This window comes from Micropterus salmoides, unplaced genomic scaffold, assembly GCF_014851395.1.
Source record: "Micropterus salmoides isolate LMB-PRFRI ecotype aquatic unplaced genomic scaffold, ASM1485139v1 Ms_hic_scaffold_9, whole genome shotgun sequence".
Lineage (NCBI taxonomy): Eukaryota > Metazoa > Chordata > Actinopteri > Centrarchiformes > Centrarchidae > Micropterus > Micropterus salmoides.
In genome coordinates, this window is record NW_024044681.1 from 5,367,107 (window position 1) to 5,388,703 (window position 21,597).

General features: G+C 44.0%; 1 pseudogene; it reads left to right on the top strand.

The window, feature by feature from the left end:
• The first annotated feature begins 2,693 nt into the window (after positions 1-2,693).
• On the top strand, positions 2,694-14,306 carry LOC119895456 (annotated as a pseudogene).
• Positions 14,307-21,597: the final 7,291 nt, after the last annotated feature.

The following is a 21,597-nucleotide window of genomic DNA, read 5'->3' on the forward strand; positions in this document are numbered from 1 at the left end:
TTGATTTTGACCCAGGTGTCGTCCACATATCTGTACCAGTGGCTCGGTGCTATTCCTCTGAAGGAGTTGAGGGCTTTATTCTCCACTTCTTCCATGTAGATGTTGGCCACAATCGGGGATACCGGTGAGCCCATGGCACAGCCATGCTTCTGTCTGTAGAATCCACCGTTGTACTGGAAATAGGTGGTGTTTAGAGGTCGAGTAATTTGCAGATTTGGTCAGGGCTGAGTCTGGTTCTGTTGTCCAGGGTGTTGTCTTGTGTTAGCCGTTTCCTAACGGTTTCTACTGCCTCTATGGTGGGGATGCAGGTGAACAAAGAAGTCACGTCATAGGATACCATGGTTTCATTTGGATCCAGTTTTAGTCCTCGAACTTTGTTTACAAAGTCAATAGAGTTTTGGATGTGGTGAGGCGTGTTTCCCACCAATGGAGCTAAGATGGTGGAAATGTGTTTGGCAATGTTGTAGGTGACCGAGTTAATGCTGCTGATAATCGGCCTGAGTGGGGCTCCTTCTTTGTGTATCTTGGGTAGTCCATAAATGCATGGAATGGCTTCTCCAGGATACAAACGGTAATATTGTTCACGGGTGATGGTGTTGTCCTTCTGTAACTGTTGTAGACATTCTATGGCCTTTTTCTTGTATCCGCTGGTTGGGTCTCGTCTCAGTGTCTCATACGTGTTTGTGTCCATTAGTAGTGTGTTGACTTTGTTCTGGTAGTCAGCTGTGTTAAGTACTACCGTGCATCTTCCTTTGTCCGCAGGTAGGATAGTGATGTTTTGATCCTTGCTCAGGGATGTCACAGCCTTCCTTTCTTGGATGGTGAGGTTGGAAGGGGGGGCCTTCGCATTAGAAAGGGCTGCAGATACCTTTAGTCTGAGCTGTTCCGCTTCTGTTTCTGTTAATTTGTTTTTCCTAATGGCTGATTCTGTGGCTGTGATGAGGTCTACTATCGGTAGTTGCTGTGGTGTAATGGCAAAGTCAACAGCAATGTTCTTTATCTGCTCATATTGTCTCCCTTTCAAAAATAAAGTTTAACCAAAGTATGTAGTATTAATGTGTTTAGAAAAAGAGAAAGAAACAGTATACACACATATACACACACATATATATACATATGCATACATACATGCGTTATGAACGTATTATAGAAAATACCTTAAAGTGCAGTTATTAGGTCTGAACAGCTGATTTTCTAGTTCACCATCATAGTCAGCCCTGTCCGGCGTGTCTGTGGAGAAAGTCCCCAGCCTCCTTTGGGGATGAAAACGACTGCAGCTTCCCATTGTGGAGGATCCTCATCTTACATGGATTGTATTGGAACCCGCGGAAAATGCCTTTTTCAACGAACACTTTCCTGACGGTGCTGAACTCGGCTCGTAGTCGGACGGTCTCCGCTGAAAGATCCTGGGCGAAAAAAAGTTTGTTTCCTTCATGTTCGATATTACGTTGTTTTGTTCAACGGAAAACAAACTCCTGATCTTGGAAATTCAGGAATCGTATAAGGACTGCTCTGTGCTGGTTTGGTCTTGGAGGTGCCAGGGTGCGGTGAGCCCTCTCAATGACAAAGGATTTGTCGGTCTCCAGCCAACGCGGCAGTGCCTCCCGAATGTACTCCAGCAGGCCAAACAAGCGAAGGTTCTTCCTGCGACCCCGGTTCTCCAGGTCGTCAGTCTTTGCCTCCAGGTAGGATATTCGCTTCATGGCGTTGTTAAGGTCGACCGTGCTCTTTTCCAGGAGTTCCTCCGCCGACATGATCCTATTCTCAGCTTCCTCCAGTCGAGTAACATTAGTGGCTACATTTTGCTTCACCTCCGTCATGTTTTTCTCCAAAGCAGCGATGGACTTAGTCATTTCACCGATACGATTATCTATGCTATTCAGCTTGGTTCCAAATCCAGTGAACTCCGAGTGCAATGACCGAAGTTCAGCTAACACCGTGGTGAGGTCACACGTGCTATCCGTGCTAGCAGCAGTCCCCACGTTATCTTGACCTGCTACCTGGAACCGCGTTTTCGTGTGAAAATATCACAATCCTTGAGAGCAACAGATTTTGACATCTTCCGATTCAGTTTACGCTTCAAAGGCTGGGTTTTTTGGAATCTTGATGCAGGCTACACGGAGCATTCACTTTAAGCTGCCATCTTGGTTCACGGCTCTAGCGCCCCCACATTTCCTATATTTTATTCTATTTTTTAAACGAGAGTTACCCGTCGGAGAGCAAGACTTTACAACAAACGGTGAAGGAGAAAACACATTTAATTTGGTATCTGTGTTTTCGTTCAGACATGTCTGCATTATTTTTACTCATGTGTAGGAACCGTGTGTCAGTCCAGGATCTCTCGAGGAACGTGGTCGTTCACGCTGAAGTTGGTGCTGCTTTTAACCAGTTCCTTCTGCTTGTGTAGTGTACAAACTTCGCGACGATGTTCTTCATGGTGTCAGCCGGCAGAGCCAGCTGTTTATGGGTTTCCTCTAGGACTTCGACCGCCTGCTCTGGGATGCCCGAGATGACCAGATTGCTCCGTATTTGTATAGTGCCTTTATAGTCAAGTGCTTCTACACTACACACATCCACACACTGAGCCAAGTGCTCTGTAGAAGGTGATGAGAATGGGTGGTGGGAGACAGTCGCCGCAGGAAACGCAGCCAATGATTTATTTCTTTACCAGTCGCTCGAAGTGCTTCATTGTGATGGTGGTAAGGGCTTCTACTTCCTGTTTGCTGTGGGAGAAGCAGAGAGATCGTCCTGCAGAGAAAGAAGCTTTGAAGCCTGGTACTGGCTGTACTTCTGTAGATGTAGATCTGACAGGAAGCCTTTTGCTGGGTTCTAGATTCAATTTTTTTTCTCTGCCTGTTGCAGCCACTTTACCGTGGACAGAAACTCAGTACATTTACTCAAGTTCTGTACTTAAGTAGGAATAAGGATCTGAGGCAGAGGAAAAACTAAACATGAATAGCTGATAATTAGCTGCTGTAATGAAGAATCTAACACATTTAACTGGGTTGAGCTGAGAGCAGTAAAAATGTGCTACCAGTAAGCACCGGAAAGGGAAACTAGTCAATCCACTTATCTTGTTAGAATGGTAAACACAGAGCCAGGGAGTCTCAGTACCAGGGCTCTCATTTATAAAACTGTGCGTAGAATCCTCACTAAAAGTGTATTTGCACCCAAAAGCCAAAAATGGCGTACAGCAAAATATATTCAGACTTATAAAACCGTGCATACGCACATCTGTAAGCAATCAATCAACATTTATTTATATAGCATTTACAGCAACCAACAGGTGTCCAAAGTGCTTTACATCAACCAAGAATAAACAACACAGCATTCAATAAAAGACAAGAAAAAACATGAAGCCTAGAAAACAGTAAGCCAGATAAGGTTACCTAAAATCATCAGAAGAAGAGGGAAGTTGTTAAACCACTGCTGCGCATTAAAAGCCATCCATCCATCGTCAACTGCTTATCCTGCGGACAGGGTTGCTGGAGCGGACATCGGGCGAAAGGCGGGATACACCCTGGACAGGTCGCCAGTCCATCGCAGGGCCACACATAGACAAACAACCACTCACACCTAAGGACAATTTAGGGTAACCAATCAACCTAGCCTGCATGTCTTTGGATGGTGGGAGGAAGCCGGAGCACCCGGAGAGAACCCACGCAGACACAGGGAGAACATGCAAACTCCACACAGGTTTATTCAAACCGGGGTTTGAACCCACAACCTTCTTGCTGTGAGGCGACAGTGCTAACCACCGCACCACCTTGCTGCATTAAAAGCCTTTCTAAATAAATAAGTTTTGATTTAAGATGAACAACATCCATTATTGTGCGAATGTCAGGGGGGAGCTTGTTCCAGAGTTTAGGGCCAGCGAAGGCCCGATCGCCCCACTGTTTGTACCTCGACCTCCGGACTTCTAAAGCCCGTTGATCCAAAGACCGCAACAGCCGGTTTTGCCCACCCAAAGTTAAAAGCTCGGACAAATACTCCGGGTTAGGCCATTTAAGGCTTTGAAAAAACAATAAAATCTTGAAATCGATTCTAAAACGCACTGGGAGCCAGTGCAGTATAAACAGAGCGGGAGTGATGTGTGCACTACTAGATGTATTGTTAAAAAGCGAGCAGCAACATTTTGCACAAGTTGAAGACGCGAGATGGATGTTTGACTTAGACCAACATAAAGAGCGTTGCAACCTTAACTTTAGCCAGGAGACAAAGTTGGAAGAAGCTCGTTCTGACAACATTGCTAATCTGCTTGTCAAATTTCACGCTACAGTCGAATGTCACACCCAGATTTTTGACAGTTTGCTTGGCGCATGAAGTCAAAGCTCCCAGACTTAAAGCTGGATTGTTTCACATGCATTTAGTACTGAAGATAATACACTCAGTTTTACCTTCATTCAGATTAAGGAAGTTCATTAATGCCATTAAGCAGGCAGTTTAGTGCAACACTGTCATTAGGCTTCATAGGCAGATAGATTTGCAGGTCATCTGCATAACAATGAAATGACAGGTTGTGCTTGTCTATTATAGCCCCTAACGACAACGTATATAAAGAGAACAGGATGGGGCCAAGAATTGAACCCTGGGGCGCCCTGCAATAGAGAGGAACTGATGATGAGGCGAAGTCACCCACTGTGACAGAGAAACTGCTATTTGTCAAACAGGAGCTAAACCATTTAAGTGCGGAGCCTTGAATGCCTAAAAAATGCTCAAGGCGTGCGAGAAGGACTGCATGGTCCACTGGATCAAAAGCTAGTTCAAGCAAGCAAGTTCTCTTTATAAATCACAATCAACTTGAAATGTGGCCCCTGTGAGGGAGCGCCATGTCCGGCCCTCCAAACGCCCACAGCTGCCTCCAAACGCTCAGTGAAGCTCATTAATATTAATGCATCCTGACTGCAGGAAGAAAAGGAGGCAGACTCTGAATCTAACTCAGGGACTCTCACGTTCCTTTTGCTGAAGCTGTTTGGTGGGAAAAATATGCACTTAATAATAATAATAATAAATAAAAGCAATACATTTTATTTGTACTGCACTTTACATTTGAAGCAAATCTCAAAGTGCTACAGTTAAGGTCATAAAAGCAAAGTAAAAAAATCAATATAAAAGATTCAACGCTTGTGCACCAGAGGAAAGGGGGCCCCGGAGCTTCGCCTCCTTTATAACCGATCTGCAGGAAGGGGTCTCCCTCTGAGTAGTGACGTCGCTGGCTGGAGGGGGCCACACAGACGGGACGACCCAGGTACTGATCTAGAATAAATTGCTGCATGGAGTATTAATTAATCTGATTCCTGATTAAACATATTTGAGGCTCTTTTACAGAAAAAGAATCTCCGTTTGTGTTTATGATCCAGAATCTGGATCTTTTTTTGGCTGCAAAAGATCTTAAATGATGTTTTCAGGGAAAATCAATCAAACGGCTGTTTGTTTCTTCAGAAAGGCTTTAAGTCTGGAATACTGGCTCCTGCCTTTGGCCTTCTCAAACACTTACCTCCGGTCTGGTGTCTGGCTGAGGGAATTTGATGAGGTTGCTCACTACAGAGTCTGAGTCAGAAGTCCTGTTTGCGCATCAGACAACATCACAATACATTCATTTAATTGATTTACGCTATCACATAATTTATGACTCGGTTTAGGTGTGTTGCTATATAATTTATCATTTCAGTGTTTCATAAATGATGCTGTCTGAATAATGAGCTCATTTGTTTTCTCTCTGCAGCACCACTGAGAAAAAGAAGAGACAGTAAGGATCAACCTCCAGGTCTGAAACTTTAAACTTTAAATGAGTTTTAAAAATTAAAAACATTTCTGTTACACAAACATCCCAACTTATACTGTTTGTTCACTAATATCTGTGAACAGCAATAAATGCTAGTGCATTTGTGTTACTTATGATTCTGTGTGGTGTGAGGGAGTTGAGATATGGAAGGACTAGAATACACAACCAGTAAACTGATAAAACTCTAATAAGCCTAACATAAGTTCAGAACATGTTGTACATTGCTCTGGCCTTCAACAACATTTGACTTGTCATCTAGTTCATAGTTATCCAAAAAAGGTTGGGTAGCTAAACTTCCAAAAGGCTTCTTCAGTTCTGACCAAGCAGGAAGCTTCTGATCAGAGATCTGAGGCGAACGCGGCAGAACCTTAAACGTGCGTCCTCTCTAGCAGCCAGCAGGGGGCGACTCCAGCGGCTGCAGAAAGAAGTGTGACTGTATAGAAGTCTCTGAGAAAATGTTTCTACTTGTCAGCTGATTTATTCCCTCAGTAAACACTTTCCTTTCAAGTCTTCTTCAACACAGCATGATGTTCATTTAGTAAATTATGGTCCCATTTAGAGGAACAGAGACCAGGAAGCAGGGGAGGCTTTAGGGCGGGGCTACAAGCTGATTGACAAGTCTCTACCATGGCGACCTTTCAATTAGGATAGGGGCGACTTGTATCCGCTGTATCCGTGTACATTTAACCAGCGCCGCTGAAAAAGCTTATTAGGAGTTGGCTGCTCATTTTTCTGGAGACAACATTTAGTTTTAAGCCTGTTGTTCGCTAGACAAAGTTATTAGCCCTGTCAAACAGGACAGTTAATGTGAATTACAGATGCACCAAGTTAAGCAAGCTAGCTAGCTCCACACACGGCCGTTAGCTCCACCGTCTTGTCCAAATATGGTCAAATCCCGTGCTGCTGGTTGCAAAAAAAATCACCTATTGGCCAAACTCAAGACAAGTCCACAAACCAACGAGTGACGTCACAATGACGTCCACTTCTTATATACAGTCTATGGTTCTGACAGTAAGGATGTCAGAGTTTGGTGTGTAGTTGAAAGGTTGAGGACCCAAATGCAGGACACAGAGCGGAGCAGGTACAGTTCAAATGATTTATTTAACAACAAAAAGCGAGCACACTTACTAAAAGTGGCTGAGTCCAAGCAAACCAAAATAATAAACAATCCAAACAGACTATCCAAAAGGCAAAATCCACATGACGAGAACAAGCGGGGGGAAACGAACCGGCAGAGGACATCATATGAGACAGAGCACGACAAACTACAATGGACCAACAGGAATCCACAGGTGAGACAGGGAAACAGACAGCACCCTGACAAAAAGTGTAACTTGACACCAACACTGAACATACGCTCAAAAACATACAAAGAGGAGGACATGGAAAAGACAGACTGAAAACTAGGATTATACAGAACACAGAGCACACAAAGCCAAAATAATGCAAACACAGAACCAAGAGTAAATAAAAAGACCTTAACTAAGACACAGAACTAAAATGCAGGACTAAACCAAGATACGAGACAGAACTGGTACTAAGTGAAAAAAACTGAACATGCAAATAAACAATGGAATAAATGAGGATAAACACAGGAAACACAAGACAAGGAACAAAACCCCAAAACAGAAAACATGGACCAAGCTAATAACTGATTGGATAAAGTAGACAAGATAACAGAACACCACAGACAAACTCCAAGACATACAGGATCAGACCAAAATGCAAAAACAGACTGAGTAAACTGGACACAAGACAACAGACAGGACTTAAACCCAAAACAAAGACTAAATAACAGATAATGAACTGACTAATAAACAAAACTCACAGAGAACTAAACTAAACAGAGCAGACAGGTGGAATGTGACACCAAACATGAAGAAATAGTAAACACATCTAAGGACCAAGACAAAGAACTGATACAGAAGCCTGACTACACAAGAAATAAAATAGGAACACAGAATGAGACGAAAAGAAAAGAAACAAGAATCAGAACACAGATTTTGACAAAGCGAGTCCAAGCTTGTTTTCAAGGTGATGATACCGCTTGGTTCGTTAGTGCTCCTGGCTGTTGGAAATACAGCCATACCATATCCTTTGAGGGTTGCACAGAGCTCCACTTGCTACCCAATGGTACCCTGACTGCTGTTAGGTCCTGGGATAAAATGCTGAGAGCTATTGTCAAATCTGCGAGTGTAGTGAGTCCTGGGTTTCTCCTTGTGCAGTAGATCCTAGGTTTCTCCTGGTACAGTGGGTCCTGGCTTCCTCCTGGTGCAGTCGGTCCTAGGTTCCTCCTTGTGCAGTGAGTCCTGGGTTGGTGGAGTGGGTCCTTGGTTCCTCCTGGTGCAGTGGGTCCTAGGTTCCTCCTGTTGCAGTGGATCATGCATTCCTCCTGGTTAAGTGGGCTGTTGGTTCCTCCTGGTGCAGTGGGTCCTGGGTTCCTCCTGGTGCAGTGGGCCCTGGGTTCCTCCTGGTGTGCCGGGTCCTGGGTTCCTCCTCGTGCAGTAGGTCCTAGGTTTCTCCTGGTTCAGTAGGTCCTAGGTTTCTCCTGGTGCAGTGGGTCCTGGGTTCCTCCTGATGCAGTGGGTCCTGTGTTCTTCCTGGTGCAGTGGGACCAGGGTTCCTCCTGGTGCAGTGTGTCATGCGTACCTCCTGGTGCAGTGGGCCCTGTGTTCCACCTGATGCAGTGGGTCCTGGGTTCCTTCTGGTGCAGTGGATCCTTGGTTCCTCCTGGTGCAGTGGATCCTGTGTTCCTCCTGGTGGAGTGGACCCTTATTTCCGAAACGTACTATAAGTCCAGTTGGAAATGGAGATCAAGATCGCTGTTTTGGGAGTTGTGGACAAAGACCACCAGTAGGGGCGCTAATTTAGGATACGCTTATATGAGTCATATTAGGAGGTTGGTTAAAACGACCTGTTGTTGTGTACGTTGGAGAACTTCTTGTTATTTTCATCACATGGTCATCCTCAACAACCTGCGCAGGGTTGCACAGAGCTTCTGTACCTGGCGCTTCTCCTCTTTCATTCAGATTCATTCTTACTTTGGACCTGTCAACTTATTGTTATCATATTGTATATCTGATAGTGACCACGTAATTGTTTCATATTCGATCAATATGGTATTAACACTAGTTTTTGGAATTCTAGTATACAGAAACTGTTAAGTGTGATATGTATACAAAGGTTGAACATCAAAAGGGACTCACAGTACAAAATGTATTGATTGAATTACGTATTTAATTTGAGGACATGACAGTTTGACAGTTCTGGTATAAGCAGCATTGTAGTAATCTCAAATTGATTTCTATTTTTATTCACTTCATTCCACCAGTGTCACTTTTTTATACCTCTCTCCCTTTCCTTTCTTTTCTCATCACTGATTGGCTCTTGTTTTCACCTTTCATCCCTCCTCATTAACCCGTTTGAGTTCAATTCAATTTCAATTCAATTTTATTTATATAGCGCCAAATCACAGCAACAGTTATCTCACAGCGCTTTTCATAAAAGAGCAGATCTAGACCGTACTCTATGATGTTATTTACAGAAGCCCAACAATTCACATGTTCACAATTTATTTACTCCCTTCCACTCACTTTTTGACATTCACATGGGGCGGCAGTTCTGATTGAACTACACTGTATACACTGTAAAGGTTTTAGGACACCCCTCCAAATCATTGAATTCAGTTCCAATTACCTCCATGGCCACAGGTGTATAAAGTCAAGCACCCAGGCTGCAGACTGCTTCTACAAACATTTGTGAAAATGGGTCGCTCTCAGGAGCTCAGTGAATTCAAGCATGGTATCGTGATATGTTGCCACCTGTGCAATAAGTCCATTCGTGAAATTTCCTCACTACTAAATATTCCACGGTCAGAAACTCAGCCATGAAGTAGTCGGCCACATAAAATCACAGAGGGGGGTCAACGCATGCTGAGGCGCACAGTGCGCACATTAGCTCAAGAACAGGGCATAGAGAGCTTCATGGAATGGGTTTCCACGGCCGAGCAGCTACATGCAAGCCTTACATCACCAAGTGCAATGGAAAGTGTCTGATGCAGCGGTGTAAAATACGCTGGACGATAGAGCAGTGGAGACGGGTTCTCTGGAGTAACAACATTTGGCGGTTGCCGGGAGAATGGTACTTGCCTCACTGCACTGTCAAATGTAAAGTTTGGAGGAGGGGGGTTATGGTATGGGGTTGTTTTTCAGGGCTTGTACCCTTAGGTCCAGTGAAAGGAACTGTTAATGCTTCAACATAACAAAACATTTTGGCCCCATCCTGTTCCAACATGACTGCGCACCAGTGTACAAAGCAAGATCCAGAAAGACCTGGTTGAGTAAGTTTGGTGTGGAGAACTTGACTGACCTGCACAGAGTCCTGACTCCAACCTGATAGACATTTACATTTACTCATTTGGCAGACGCTTTTATCCAAAGCGACATACATTTGAGGAACAACATACAATCATTAACAGAGCATAAAATACAGCACAAGATCTACAACTGACAATACACATTAATAAAAGCAGCAATAAATGCTAGTAAGCGCTGATGGCACATATCGCATCAATAGGGTAAATACATAGGGAAAAAGTGTAATCAATACAAGGTAATTGTAGGGGAAGAAGAGCACAGGAAGTGCAAGTTAGAGGTGTTTTAAGAGGAAGTGTTCTCGGAAGAGATGAGTTTTCTTTGAGCTTCTTGAAATTAGAGAGGGACGCCCCTGCGCTGATGGCATGTGGTAGCTCATTCCACCATCGTGGTGTCACAGATGTGAACAGACGAGACTGGGATTGCTTTGTGTGAAGGGATGGCACAGCCAGGTGGCGTTCGGTGAAGGAGCGTAGTGGCCAAGAAGGAACGTAAACTTGTATTATGGAGTTTAGGTAGATGGATGCAGACCCAGTAGTCACTCTGTATGCAAGCATTAGTGACTTGAACCTGATTCTGGAGCCCACGGGGAGCCAGTGGAGGTCACTGAGTAATGGAGTGACAAATGTCCTTTTGGGCTGATTAAAAACCAGATGTGCTGCGTTCTGAACCATTTGTAGGGGTTTCACCGCACAAGCTGGAAGACCCTCTAGGAGGGCATTGCAGTAGTCAAGGCGAGAGATAACCATGGCCTGTACCAGAAGCTGGGTGGCGTATTGAGTGAGGAAGGGCCTGATCTTTCTGATGTTGTATAGAGCAAAGTGGCACGACCGAGGGACAGCAGCAACATGGTCTGAAAAGGACAGCTGGTCATCAATCATGACACCCAAGTTTCTCACCACCCTGGTTGAATGACCAAGATTTCAGTCTAAGAGAGGTTTAATTGAAGGTGGCAAGCCTTCATCCATGCAGATATGTCCTAGAGACAGTCTGTGATCCACGCCGAGACGGTGGGGTTGTCTGGCGGGAAGGATAGGTAGAGTTGTGCGAATGATCGGCCCCAGTGAGGTGGTAGATTGAGAAGAGAGGGGGCCCTAGCACTGTGGAGAGGCAGTGGGAGGAGGATAATTGTCCCTGCCACAAAACATTGTAGGAACGCCCCGAGAGATAGGATTCGAACTACAGGAGTGCTTTACGCGAGATGCCCATTGCTGAGAGTGCAGATAGCAGGATCCTGTGGTTGACTGTGTCAAAGGCAGCTGATAGGTCAAATAGGATAAGAACTGAGGATTGGGCTGCAGCTTTAGCTGACCTTAGGGCTTCTGTTACGGACAAAAGAGCCGTTTCAGTAGAGTGGCCACTCTTAAAACCTTTCTACCTACCGATCTAGGAGGTCATTCCGTGAGAGGAATTCTGAGACCTGTTTGAAGACTGCCCGTTCAATAGTTTTGGATAAAAATGGTAGAAAAATGGTAGAAGAGAGCCCTAACTTGACACAACTCCTAACTGACACTTAGAGCCTTCCCAGAAGAGTTGAAGCTGTTTTAGTTGTAGAGATGAAACGGTATGAATATCACATCATGATTATAGTGACGAAACTGATCACAGTTATCAGCATTATCACTGATATTTCAGTTTTTCTTTTTTAATAAATTTGCAAAAATTTCTACATTTCTGTTTTTTCTGTCAAGATGGGGTGCTGAGTGTACATTACTGAGAAATAAAATGAACTTTTTGGAAAATGGCTGCAATGAAACAAAGAGTGAAAAATTTAAAGGGGTCTGAATACTTTCCGTACCCACTGTAAATACAAAGCAGTGTGCAATGTTTCTCCTGTTTGGACACTTTTACAACTAATTTGACAGCTGCTGGATTTAAAAGGAAGAAGAGATGCTGGTTAGTTGACTAAACAGTGTAACGTGTTATGTGCAGTGGACGAAGAGAGTCTGAAGATACGCAATGCACACAGCAGCAGAACAATGTGTAGCATTTTTACAAGAGCAGGTAACACAGAGAGCTTCAGTTTACAAGCTGTTAGCAAGTCTGACCAAAGCTAAAAGTTCACTCACTGCGTTCAATATAAGGTCAGTTTCCCTCAGTGCTCTCATGAAAACTAAAATATTACCAGACTTCAAAGTGACTGAAAAATCTCAGCAGCGCTGTCGTCCGCCGTGTCATCATTGATCCATACAATCACCTCTCGTGGAGGCCCTGGTTACACCACTTATTTTCAATTCTACGAACAAGTCCATGTAGGATCTTATATACAGCACAGGCAAATTTAAACTTCGATAAATTTTCAAAGCTTAGCAAGTCATGTTTCTGCAAGATTCAGCAGTGATGAAAAGAAAATGGTTTTCTATCAAAGATTTTTAAGGCTCGTTTGAAGAGCGACTATTGGCTTGAGTGTTGTGACATTTGTAAGTGACCAGTCTGTGAAACAGTATTCAATATGAGAAAAGATCACTGAATGAAGAAACATCCTGACTGCATTGCTTGAGAGTGATGGTCTAATATGTCTAAAGTTGGAAAGATTGAATTTAACAGTTTTTGATATTCTTTTGACATGATTTTTAAAGGACAGTGTATGTGTTGTAAGAATGGTTAAATAAAGGGGAGTTTGTGAAAAAAACCTTTTGATGGCTTTCTAAGGATTTGGTGTGCCCACGCAGGACCTGCATGACTGCATAGCTGTGCTACAGCAGCCGTCTTCTCTGGTCCTGTCTGCGGCCCTTATGGGATGTCTTGGGCCTCCATGTACACGGAAAGGCAGGGGACCCAAATCTTTTGGCAACATAGTGCACTGATGTGGTCTTTTCTCAACTGATTATTTGTTGTCAAATGCAAACTTTGAGTTTGAAAAAATTTAAATTTGTTTAGAGGAATTTTGAAGATTCCTAGCTTACTACCATGCATTCTGACTGACGCCCCAATGATTACAGTGATTGTACCTTATTTTGAACCTCCTACATTATGAGCATTATATTTACATGTACATTCCAGCTTGGGCTGTATTGTCTCTACTTTAAATTCTTAACTTCACCAGGGGAGCTGCACATTAACCATGTTTAACACTTTGCTTTGTGTTCTGTGTCAGACTTGAGGCTGGTTCTTGTTGGGAAGACCGGAGCTGGAAAGAGCTCCAGTGGAAACACGAGACGAGATGCCTTCAGTGCAGCAGTCAGACAGTCCTCAGGTAACAAACTTAAACACAGTTAAACACACACACACACACACACACACAGGGAAACTGTATCAAACATAAATTTGGGGTGGATATGAGTTCATTGTGTCACATCGATAACAGTGGCACTGGAAGTAAATTTTGTCAGGCAGAATCATTCAATATAAATATAATTCCATTGGAGACCAGATTGAAACTTTTAACTCTGTTGTTGTCATCATGTGATTCAGGCTTCTTGCACTGACTTCATGTCTCTGTGTGATCAGTTGCTGCATCCTGAACAGTGTTTTCTCTCCTCAGTGACCGGACAGTGCTGCAAGCAGAAAGGTTTGGTCTTCGGCAGAGAGCTGACCGTCGTCGACACGCCCGGCCTCTTAGACACCTCAGAGTCTGACCACACAGTGAAGAGAGAGATCGCTAAATGCATTAACATGTCGGCCCCGGGGCCCCACGCCATCCTTCTGGCTATCAAGGTGGGGCCCTTCACCAATGAAGAACAAAATGCTGTCAGGCAGGTGGAGGAGGTCTTTGGGGAGGATGCCTGGAAGAACACCATCATTCTTTTCACCCAGAATGAGCAAACTGGACCAGACTTTGAGCGACCTTGAGCGAGATCCTGAAGAAGGCAGGAAACAGATATCATGTCTTCAACAATGATGAGACCAACGATCGTGGACAGGTCCTGGATCTACTGGAGAAGGTGGAGCAGATGGTGGCTGCCAACGGAGGAGGGTTTTACTCCAACTACACCTACCAGCAGGTGGTGGAGATGCTGGATCAGAGAGAGGCAGAGCTCAGAGAGTTCTACCAGAAGAAACTGGAGGAGGAAATAAAAGTTGTGTTGTTCTACTATCATGCTTTGGAGAGTGGAGTCCGTCAGGTTGTGGAGCAGATAGTGTCAACCGACTCCAAAGAAGACATTCTGAAGTTTCATAAGACTCTGAAACTGAAATTCACCTCTTAAACTCTTCTGGATCCTCGGTGGATGGTTGTTTCTGAGGTTTGAAGTCGGACAGACATCACATGTTGTAATAAGTGTTGCTGGTAGCTGTCGCTGTTATGCTCTGAGGTTTGATAGTCAACCAACAGAACTGGAGTTCAAAAAGTGCAGATGACAAAGATACAGATACACTGGTAAACAAAGATAGTTAAATTTAAACATAAGGCTTCTAAAAGTTAATCTCCCCCGGATCTGATCAGCAAACGTAGTAGTCTGGGCTTCAGTACAACTCTTTGCAACTGGATACTGGACCAAGTCCAAGTCAAGTGTCAAGTCTTTGTGCTAGAGTCCAAGTCAAGTCTCAAGTCTCTCGTGGTTATTACGAAAGTTGTATCAGCTGCTGCGTTCAAACCGTGTTGCTTATAAAACTGCAGAGCTATAAGGAATTCTGTAACTGTAACCTGTTTTTAACTTACAGAGCACAACCATGAAATGTGCAATGCAATCAATGACAGCTTAAACTCTTGTAAGTCAGCACATCCCCCACTCTCAAACCAGTGTAACGTTATAACTAAATAAGGTTACATCAGCAATAAACCAGGGACCTCTTTCTAGCCAACGGTAATAATTAAGTGATGGCAGCCAGCGGGACGTAAATGATTATGTTAATTGACCATCACAAGTTTGGCAAGTAAACAAACGCTCATTCGTCTTTTCATAACGAACAACAGTCGGAGTTAACCTCCCATAGACAGTGTTGGGGTTTCTATGAGTGAGAAGATCAAACACCCATGCACAGACGGACTGAGCGGGTCCAGATCTTGGAGTTTAAACACCAGTTTCATGAGAATCATCAGTATTTAAGGCAGGAGTCTGACAGAGATGTTGTAGGGAAGTGTGCAGGAGAATACATCCTCAAGCTAAGGAACACGGGATGTGGACACAGGTGGGATTAAATTATTAATTATATAATTAGTATTTTTCTTTTCGAACATGTAAGGAAATTGACAAGAGTTTCAAAAAAAATTCAAATAATTTTGAGTTGTTTATTTGATTGCATTTTCTTGTCTGTGTTTCTTTTTTACTTATATTTGAAATAAATACATAAATAACAGGTACAAAGTGTCAGTGACAGATAACAGATTTCAGTAAAAACAGAGCTAATCTCACTTTAAGCCTCCCCGACTCGAGGTGGAATTCCATCAGAGCCTTGACGGATCTAAACACTTGATCCACATCATGTTGCAAGTGCCAGTTCATCAGCAAATAAAAGGCTGTTGTTATTGTGAACACTGATTCTCAGTGTAAAATCAGTAATTTCTTGGAGCCTTTTCGAACCTGCCTTTAGTCACAGTCTCTGTAATTGTTCTGCAGTTTGTTCCCTGTATTAGACACAGACTGGACACAAATGTGTTTTACATGATCTACAAAAGTAAATCAGTTTACAAATGCACACATCACATCACCTGAAGAAGGATTAATATTGACAGATCAGTGTACAAATGTCTAACAGCGTTTGAGACATTCTTCTGTGTTTCTTACAGATTGTTAAATGTGTGTGTGCACGGATCAGGTTACATTTGAGACTCTGTCTTTGAGAGTCTCCTGCTCCACACAGATCCTTTCAAAGAGGGAAAGACGTTTTTCTAAATAGAACAGCTCGTCACCCTCCATCAGAACATGTACATTTAAACAGACTAAATGGTTTGGCCTCTCGTTATATCTCAGACCTCTTACAAGTCTACGACCACTCGAGGTCGCTAATGTCCACAGATCCACGCTCCACGGCTGGTCGGCCCTAAAACCAGGATAAAAAGCAGGGGTGACTGGGCTTTTTCAGCAGTGGCCCCTAAACTATGGAATGAGCTCCACGGGTCCAAACGGCCCCCACCCTCCAAACTTTTAAATCCCGTCTGAAAGCTCACTTTTACTCCCTGGCTTTAATCCAGCATGAGAGCTGAGTGGTCTCCTGTTGTTGCTTTTGAACTGTACCCGATCCATTGGTTTGTGTGTTTTAAAAAAATATTTGACCTGTTTTTAAAAAAATACGCTAGATAAATAAAATGGATTGGACAGAACATCAGCTGCCTGTTCTGTCCTCTGCAGAGCAGCTGAGCAGCAGTTTTTACACATACAAGGAATTTGCTTTGGTGACTTTTTGCCAGACAAAAACATATATAAATATAAAACTTTTTGGTGGCACTACTGGGAGCCCCCATGTCGATCTGGGTTCCTCAAGCCAACAATCACCAACCTTGGGGTTATAATCTACTTTGACCTTAAGCTCGACAAACAGATAAGGACAGTTGTAAAAAGAAGGTTTTTTCAGCTGGGACACCTGGCCAAAATAAAGTAAACAGTAATCCACACCTTTATTACCACTCGGTAGGATTACTGTACTGTACTGCACATTAGACGGGCATCTTCACTGTCTGTTTTTAAGTCTCTTCTTAAAACCCACCTCTTTTCTCTGGCCTTTGAAAACTGAAGTTGACATTTCTTGTTTTAGTTGTATTGATTTTATTGTATTTTTTTATTTGTATTTTATGCGTCGTGTGAGCTTTGTCTTTAGTGTCTTTTAAGTATTCATTTATTGTTTTACTGTACAGCACTCTGTACTTGAATTGTAAAGTAAATAAATTTAGATTGATTGATTGAGAACTAGGGATAATAATAAATATCAGAACTCAGGATAAATTCTGAAATTTCTTGCATTCATTCAAGTTTCATTATAAATAAAGCGGATGAAGTTGAAAAAGTTCAGGACCAAACTGATGTTTTAAAACTCCTCAAATTAACAAGATTAATAATAACATCTGTGTGAGCTGAACTCAAAGAGTGGGTCAACGTTGAAGTTTAGAGAGAAACAAGTCCTGCAGATTGTTGAAGTGAACTGCTTTAGTAGAGTGAGGTCATAATAATAATATTAATAATAATAAACAGTATGTCCATTTATTCCATAGTTTCCTCCCAGAGTTCTCAGAGTTCTGAAGAGAGTTTAACCTTCTCAGATTTAACCTTTTCAGGGTGGAAAACTCTGACTGCTAAACTGGTGTAAAACCAAAGCGTTCTCATCTCAAGGCGTCATAACTGATGCTTTCAGACAGCATGACAATGTATTTTGCACTAAAAGTACCCTTTAGCGTCCATATGAAACGCCACCATTAACTACGTCCCAGCAGTCTATAGGGTTTTAGTGGTCTACAGGTCAGACTGTGGTCTACAGGTCAGTAGTAGTCTTCCGGTCAAGTGTGGTCTACAGGTCAGACTGTGGTCTACAGGTCAGTAGTACAGGTCAGTAGTGGTCTACAGGTCAGTAGTACAGGTCAGTAGTGGTCTTCAGGTCAGGTGTGGTCTACAGGTCAGTAGTACAGGTCAGTAGTGGTCTTCAGGTCAGTAGTACAGGTCAGTAGTGGTCTTCAGGTCAGGTGTGGTCTACAGGTCAGTAGTACAGGTCAGTAGTAGTCTTCCGGTCAAGTGTGGTCTACAGGTCAGTAGTACAGGTCAGTAGTAGTCTTCCGGTCAAGTGTGGTCTACAGGTCAGTAGTAGTCTTCCGGTCAAGTGTGGTCTACAGGTCAGGTGTGGTCTACAGGTCAGTAGTGGTCTTCCGGTCAGTAGTAGTCTTCCGGTCAAGTGTGGTCTACAGGTCAGACTGTGGTCTACAGGTCAGTAGTACAGGTCAGTAGTGGTCTTCAGGTCAGGTGTGGTCTACAGGTCAGTAGTACAGGTCAGTAGTAGTCTTCCGGTCAGGTGTGGTCTACAGGTCAGTAGTACAGGTCAGTAGTAGTCTTCCGGTCAGGTGTGGTCTACAGGTCAGTAGTACAGGTCAGTAGTAGTCTTCCGGTCAGGTGTGGTCTACAGGTCAGTAGTACAGGTCAGTAGTGGTCTTCAGGTCAGGTGTGGTCTACAGGTCAGTAGTACAGGTCAGTAGTAGTCTTCAGGTCAGGTGTGGTCTACAGGTCAGTAGTACAGGTCAGTAGTAGTCTTCCGGTCAAGTGTGGTCTACAGGTCAGACTGTGGTCTACAGGTCAGTAGTACAGGTCAGTAGTAGTCTTCCGGTCAAGTGTGGTCTACAGGTCAGTAGTACAGGTCAGACTGTGGTCTACATGTCAGTAGTGGTCTACAGGTCAGTTGTACAGGTCAGTAGTGGTCTACAGGTCAGACTGTGGTCTACATGTCAGTAGTAGTCTACAGGTCAGTTGTACAGGTCAGACTGTGGTCTACAGGTCAGACTGTGGTCTACAGGTCAGTAGTACAGGTCAGTAGTACAGGTCAGTAGTAGTCTTCCGGTCAGGTGTGGTCTACAGGTCAGTAGTACAGGTCAGTAGTGGTCTTCAGGTCAGGTGTGGTCTACAGGTCAGTAGTACAGGTCAGTAGTAGTCTTCCGGTCAAGTGTGGTCTACAGGTCAGACTGTGGTCTACAGGTCAGTAGTACAGGTCAGTAGTAGTCTACAGGTCAGTAGTACAGGTCAGTAGTAGTCTTCCGGTCAAGTGTGGTCTACAGGTCAGTAGTACAGGTCAGACTGTGGTCTACATGTCAGTAGTGGTCTACAGGTCAGTTGTACAAGTCAGTAGTGGTCTACAGGTCAGACTGTGGTCTACATGTCAGTAGTGGTCTACAGGTCAGTTGTACAGGTCAGACTGTGGTCTACAGGTCAGACTGTGGTCTACTGGTCAGTAGTACAGGTCAGTAGTGGTCTACAGGTCAGTAGTACAGGTCAGTTGTGGTCTACATGTCAGTAGTGGTCTACATGTCAGTAGTGGTCGACAGGTCTGTAGTACAGGTCAGACTGTGGTCTACATGTCAGTAGTGCTCTACAGGTCAGTAGTGCTCTACAGGTCTGTAGTACAAGTCAGTAGTGGTCTACAGGTCAGTAGTGGTCTACAGGTCTGTAGTACAAGTCAGTAGTGGTCTACAGGTCTGTAGTACAGGTCAGACTGTGGTCTACATGTCAGTAGTGGTCTACAGGTCAGTAGTGGTCTACAGGTCAGTAGTGGTCTACAGGTCTGTAGTACAAGTCAGTAGTGGTCTACAGGTCAGTAGTGGTCTACATGTCAGTAGTGGTCTACAGGTCAGTAGTGGTCTACAGGTCTGTAGTACAAGTCAGTAGTGGTCTACAGGTCTGTAGTACAGGTCAGACTGTGGTCTACATGTCAGTAGGGGTCTACAGGTCAGAGTATGATCTACAGGTCAGTAGTGGTCTACAGGTCAGTAGTGGTCTACAGGTCAGTAGTGGTCTACAGGTCAGTAGTACAGGTCAGTAGTGGTCTACAGGTCAGTAGTGGTCTACAGGTCTGTAGTACAGGTCAGACTGTGGTCTACATGTCAGTAGGGGTCTACAGGTCAGAGTATGATCTACAGGTCAGTAGTGGTCTACATTAGATTATTTATTAGAAACTTGAACAATTCTGCGTATTTATTTATTCAATAATTACCATCCGATTCAAAGTGACATCATGATTACCCCCATGTGAAAAATATATTTGTGAAACTTTCTACAAGAACCCAAAGTGATTTTAAAGATACAACAAAATGCTCTTTTTAACAATCAGTAAATTAAAAACGTCATTTTCAGTAGAAGCTCAAAATCACAAAGCCATAACTTAATCATCATAATCAAACTTCAGTAAATGATCAAAATACATTAATAATCATATGATTATAGAGACAGTGAGTTATAAATGACAATCCGCGATAAAATTGCGTGTGCATTCTAAAATATTGCACGTGCAATTTTAGTACCTGTTATGGGTGATTTACTAAGAATTATTGCGTAGATGCAAACAGGAGCAAACACAATGGAGGTGGAAGTATTTAAATGAGGGTTTTGTGTGTTTTAATGGTTTCCACCATGGAGAGTCTGGAGGGAAAGCAGCCACTGTGTAAGAAGCTTGGTTTGTTTCAGTGGAAATCGTCTGTACCTGCCCATCCTGCCTGAGACTGCAATAAGTACTTGGGACCGCACACCTGAAAAACTGCTTGGGAAACCCCAGCAGAAACAGCTACAGTTTGCTGGAATGACCCAGACGAGAGGAAATGCCTGCAGATCGTGCTTCATCCAGCCAGAGGGAACGACCACCGACTGTCCGCACCGTTACCTCCTGTCCCTGTCCCTGTCCGCCCCGTTCCCCCTGCGATACCTACAATGGGTTGTGTCGCTGTTAGGACCGGCACGCTGTGAATAGCTGGTGATTGTTTCCTCTGGCTGGATGAATTTTACGCCTGATCCATGCACTGCTGCAGCTGGGGGCTCTCCACAGTGCCATGCAACTTTCTAAATTCTTCCATCTCACAGAGAAAAGAAGTCAGGTCGAAACCAAATTTGCTTTTTGGCATGAATGTTAATACAACAGTATCGTCAAAGCTAAAGGAAATTACAAAAAAAAAAATCTATTCATATAGTTCATTGAATTAATAAAATAAAATACTTTAATAGACCGGAATAATATTATCTAATATTGTTAGTTTCTCTACATTTTCTTTCACTACGGCTGTGTCTCCTTCTCCAGCAATAACAGAAGCCATCTCTGCAGCACTTGGTGGTTACAACGTATTAAATCCAGAGGCTGTTGCACTCACATGAAATTGCCTTTAGGCTTGGTAGATCACACTGCGTGTAGTAAATAGAGACCTTTAGGGTATCTGGTCCTAACAGCTTAAACCCCTCTGATGCCTGCTGGGCTCCATGAAGAAGGACCTGAACTGTAACTGAAGTGCCGGGTTGTTCAAAAAATCAGAGGTCATTTCTTTTATTATGTCAACCAACAAACAGCCAGTGCGCCCACTGTGGCCCCTGCAGCTCCTGCAGCCACTGTATCGCCTGTAGCTCCTGTAGCCACTGCACTGCAGCCACTGCATCAACTGCAACGACTGTGGCCCCTCCGGCCACTGCAGCCCCTGCAGCAACGGCGGTCCCTGCGGCCCATGCAGCCATTGCAGCCACTGCTGCACCTGCGGCCCCCGTCTCTCGTGCAGCCTGTGCAGCCCCTGCAACACATGCAGCCACTGCGACAACTGCGGCCGCTGCAACCATTGCAGCCCCCGATGCCACTGTTGCAACTGCAGCAACTGCGGCCCCTGCAAATCATCCAGCCACTGCAGCAACTGTGGAAATCTCGGCCCATGCAGCCAGTGTGGCAACTGCTGCCCCTGCAAACACTCTGGCTACTATGGCAACTACGGCCCATGCAGCCCCTGCAAACACTCTGGCTACTATGGCAACTACGGCCCATGCAGCCCCTGCAACCACTGCGGGAACTACTGGCCCTGCAACCCATGCAGCCCCTGTGGCAACGACAGCAAAAGCAGCCTTT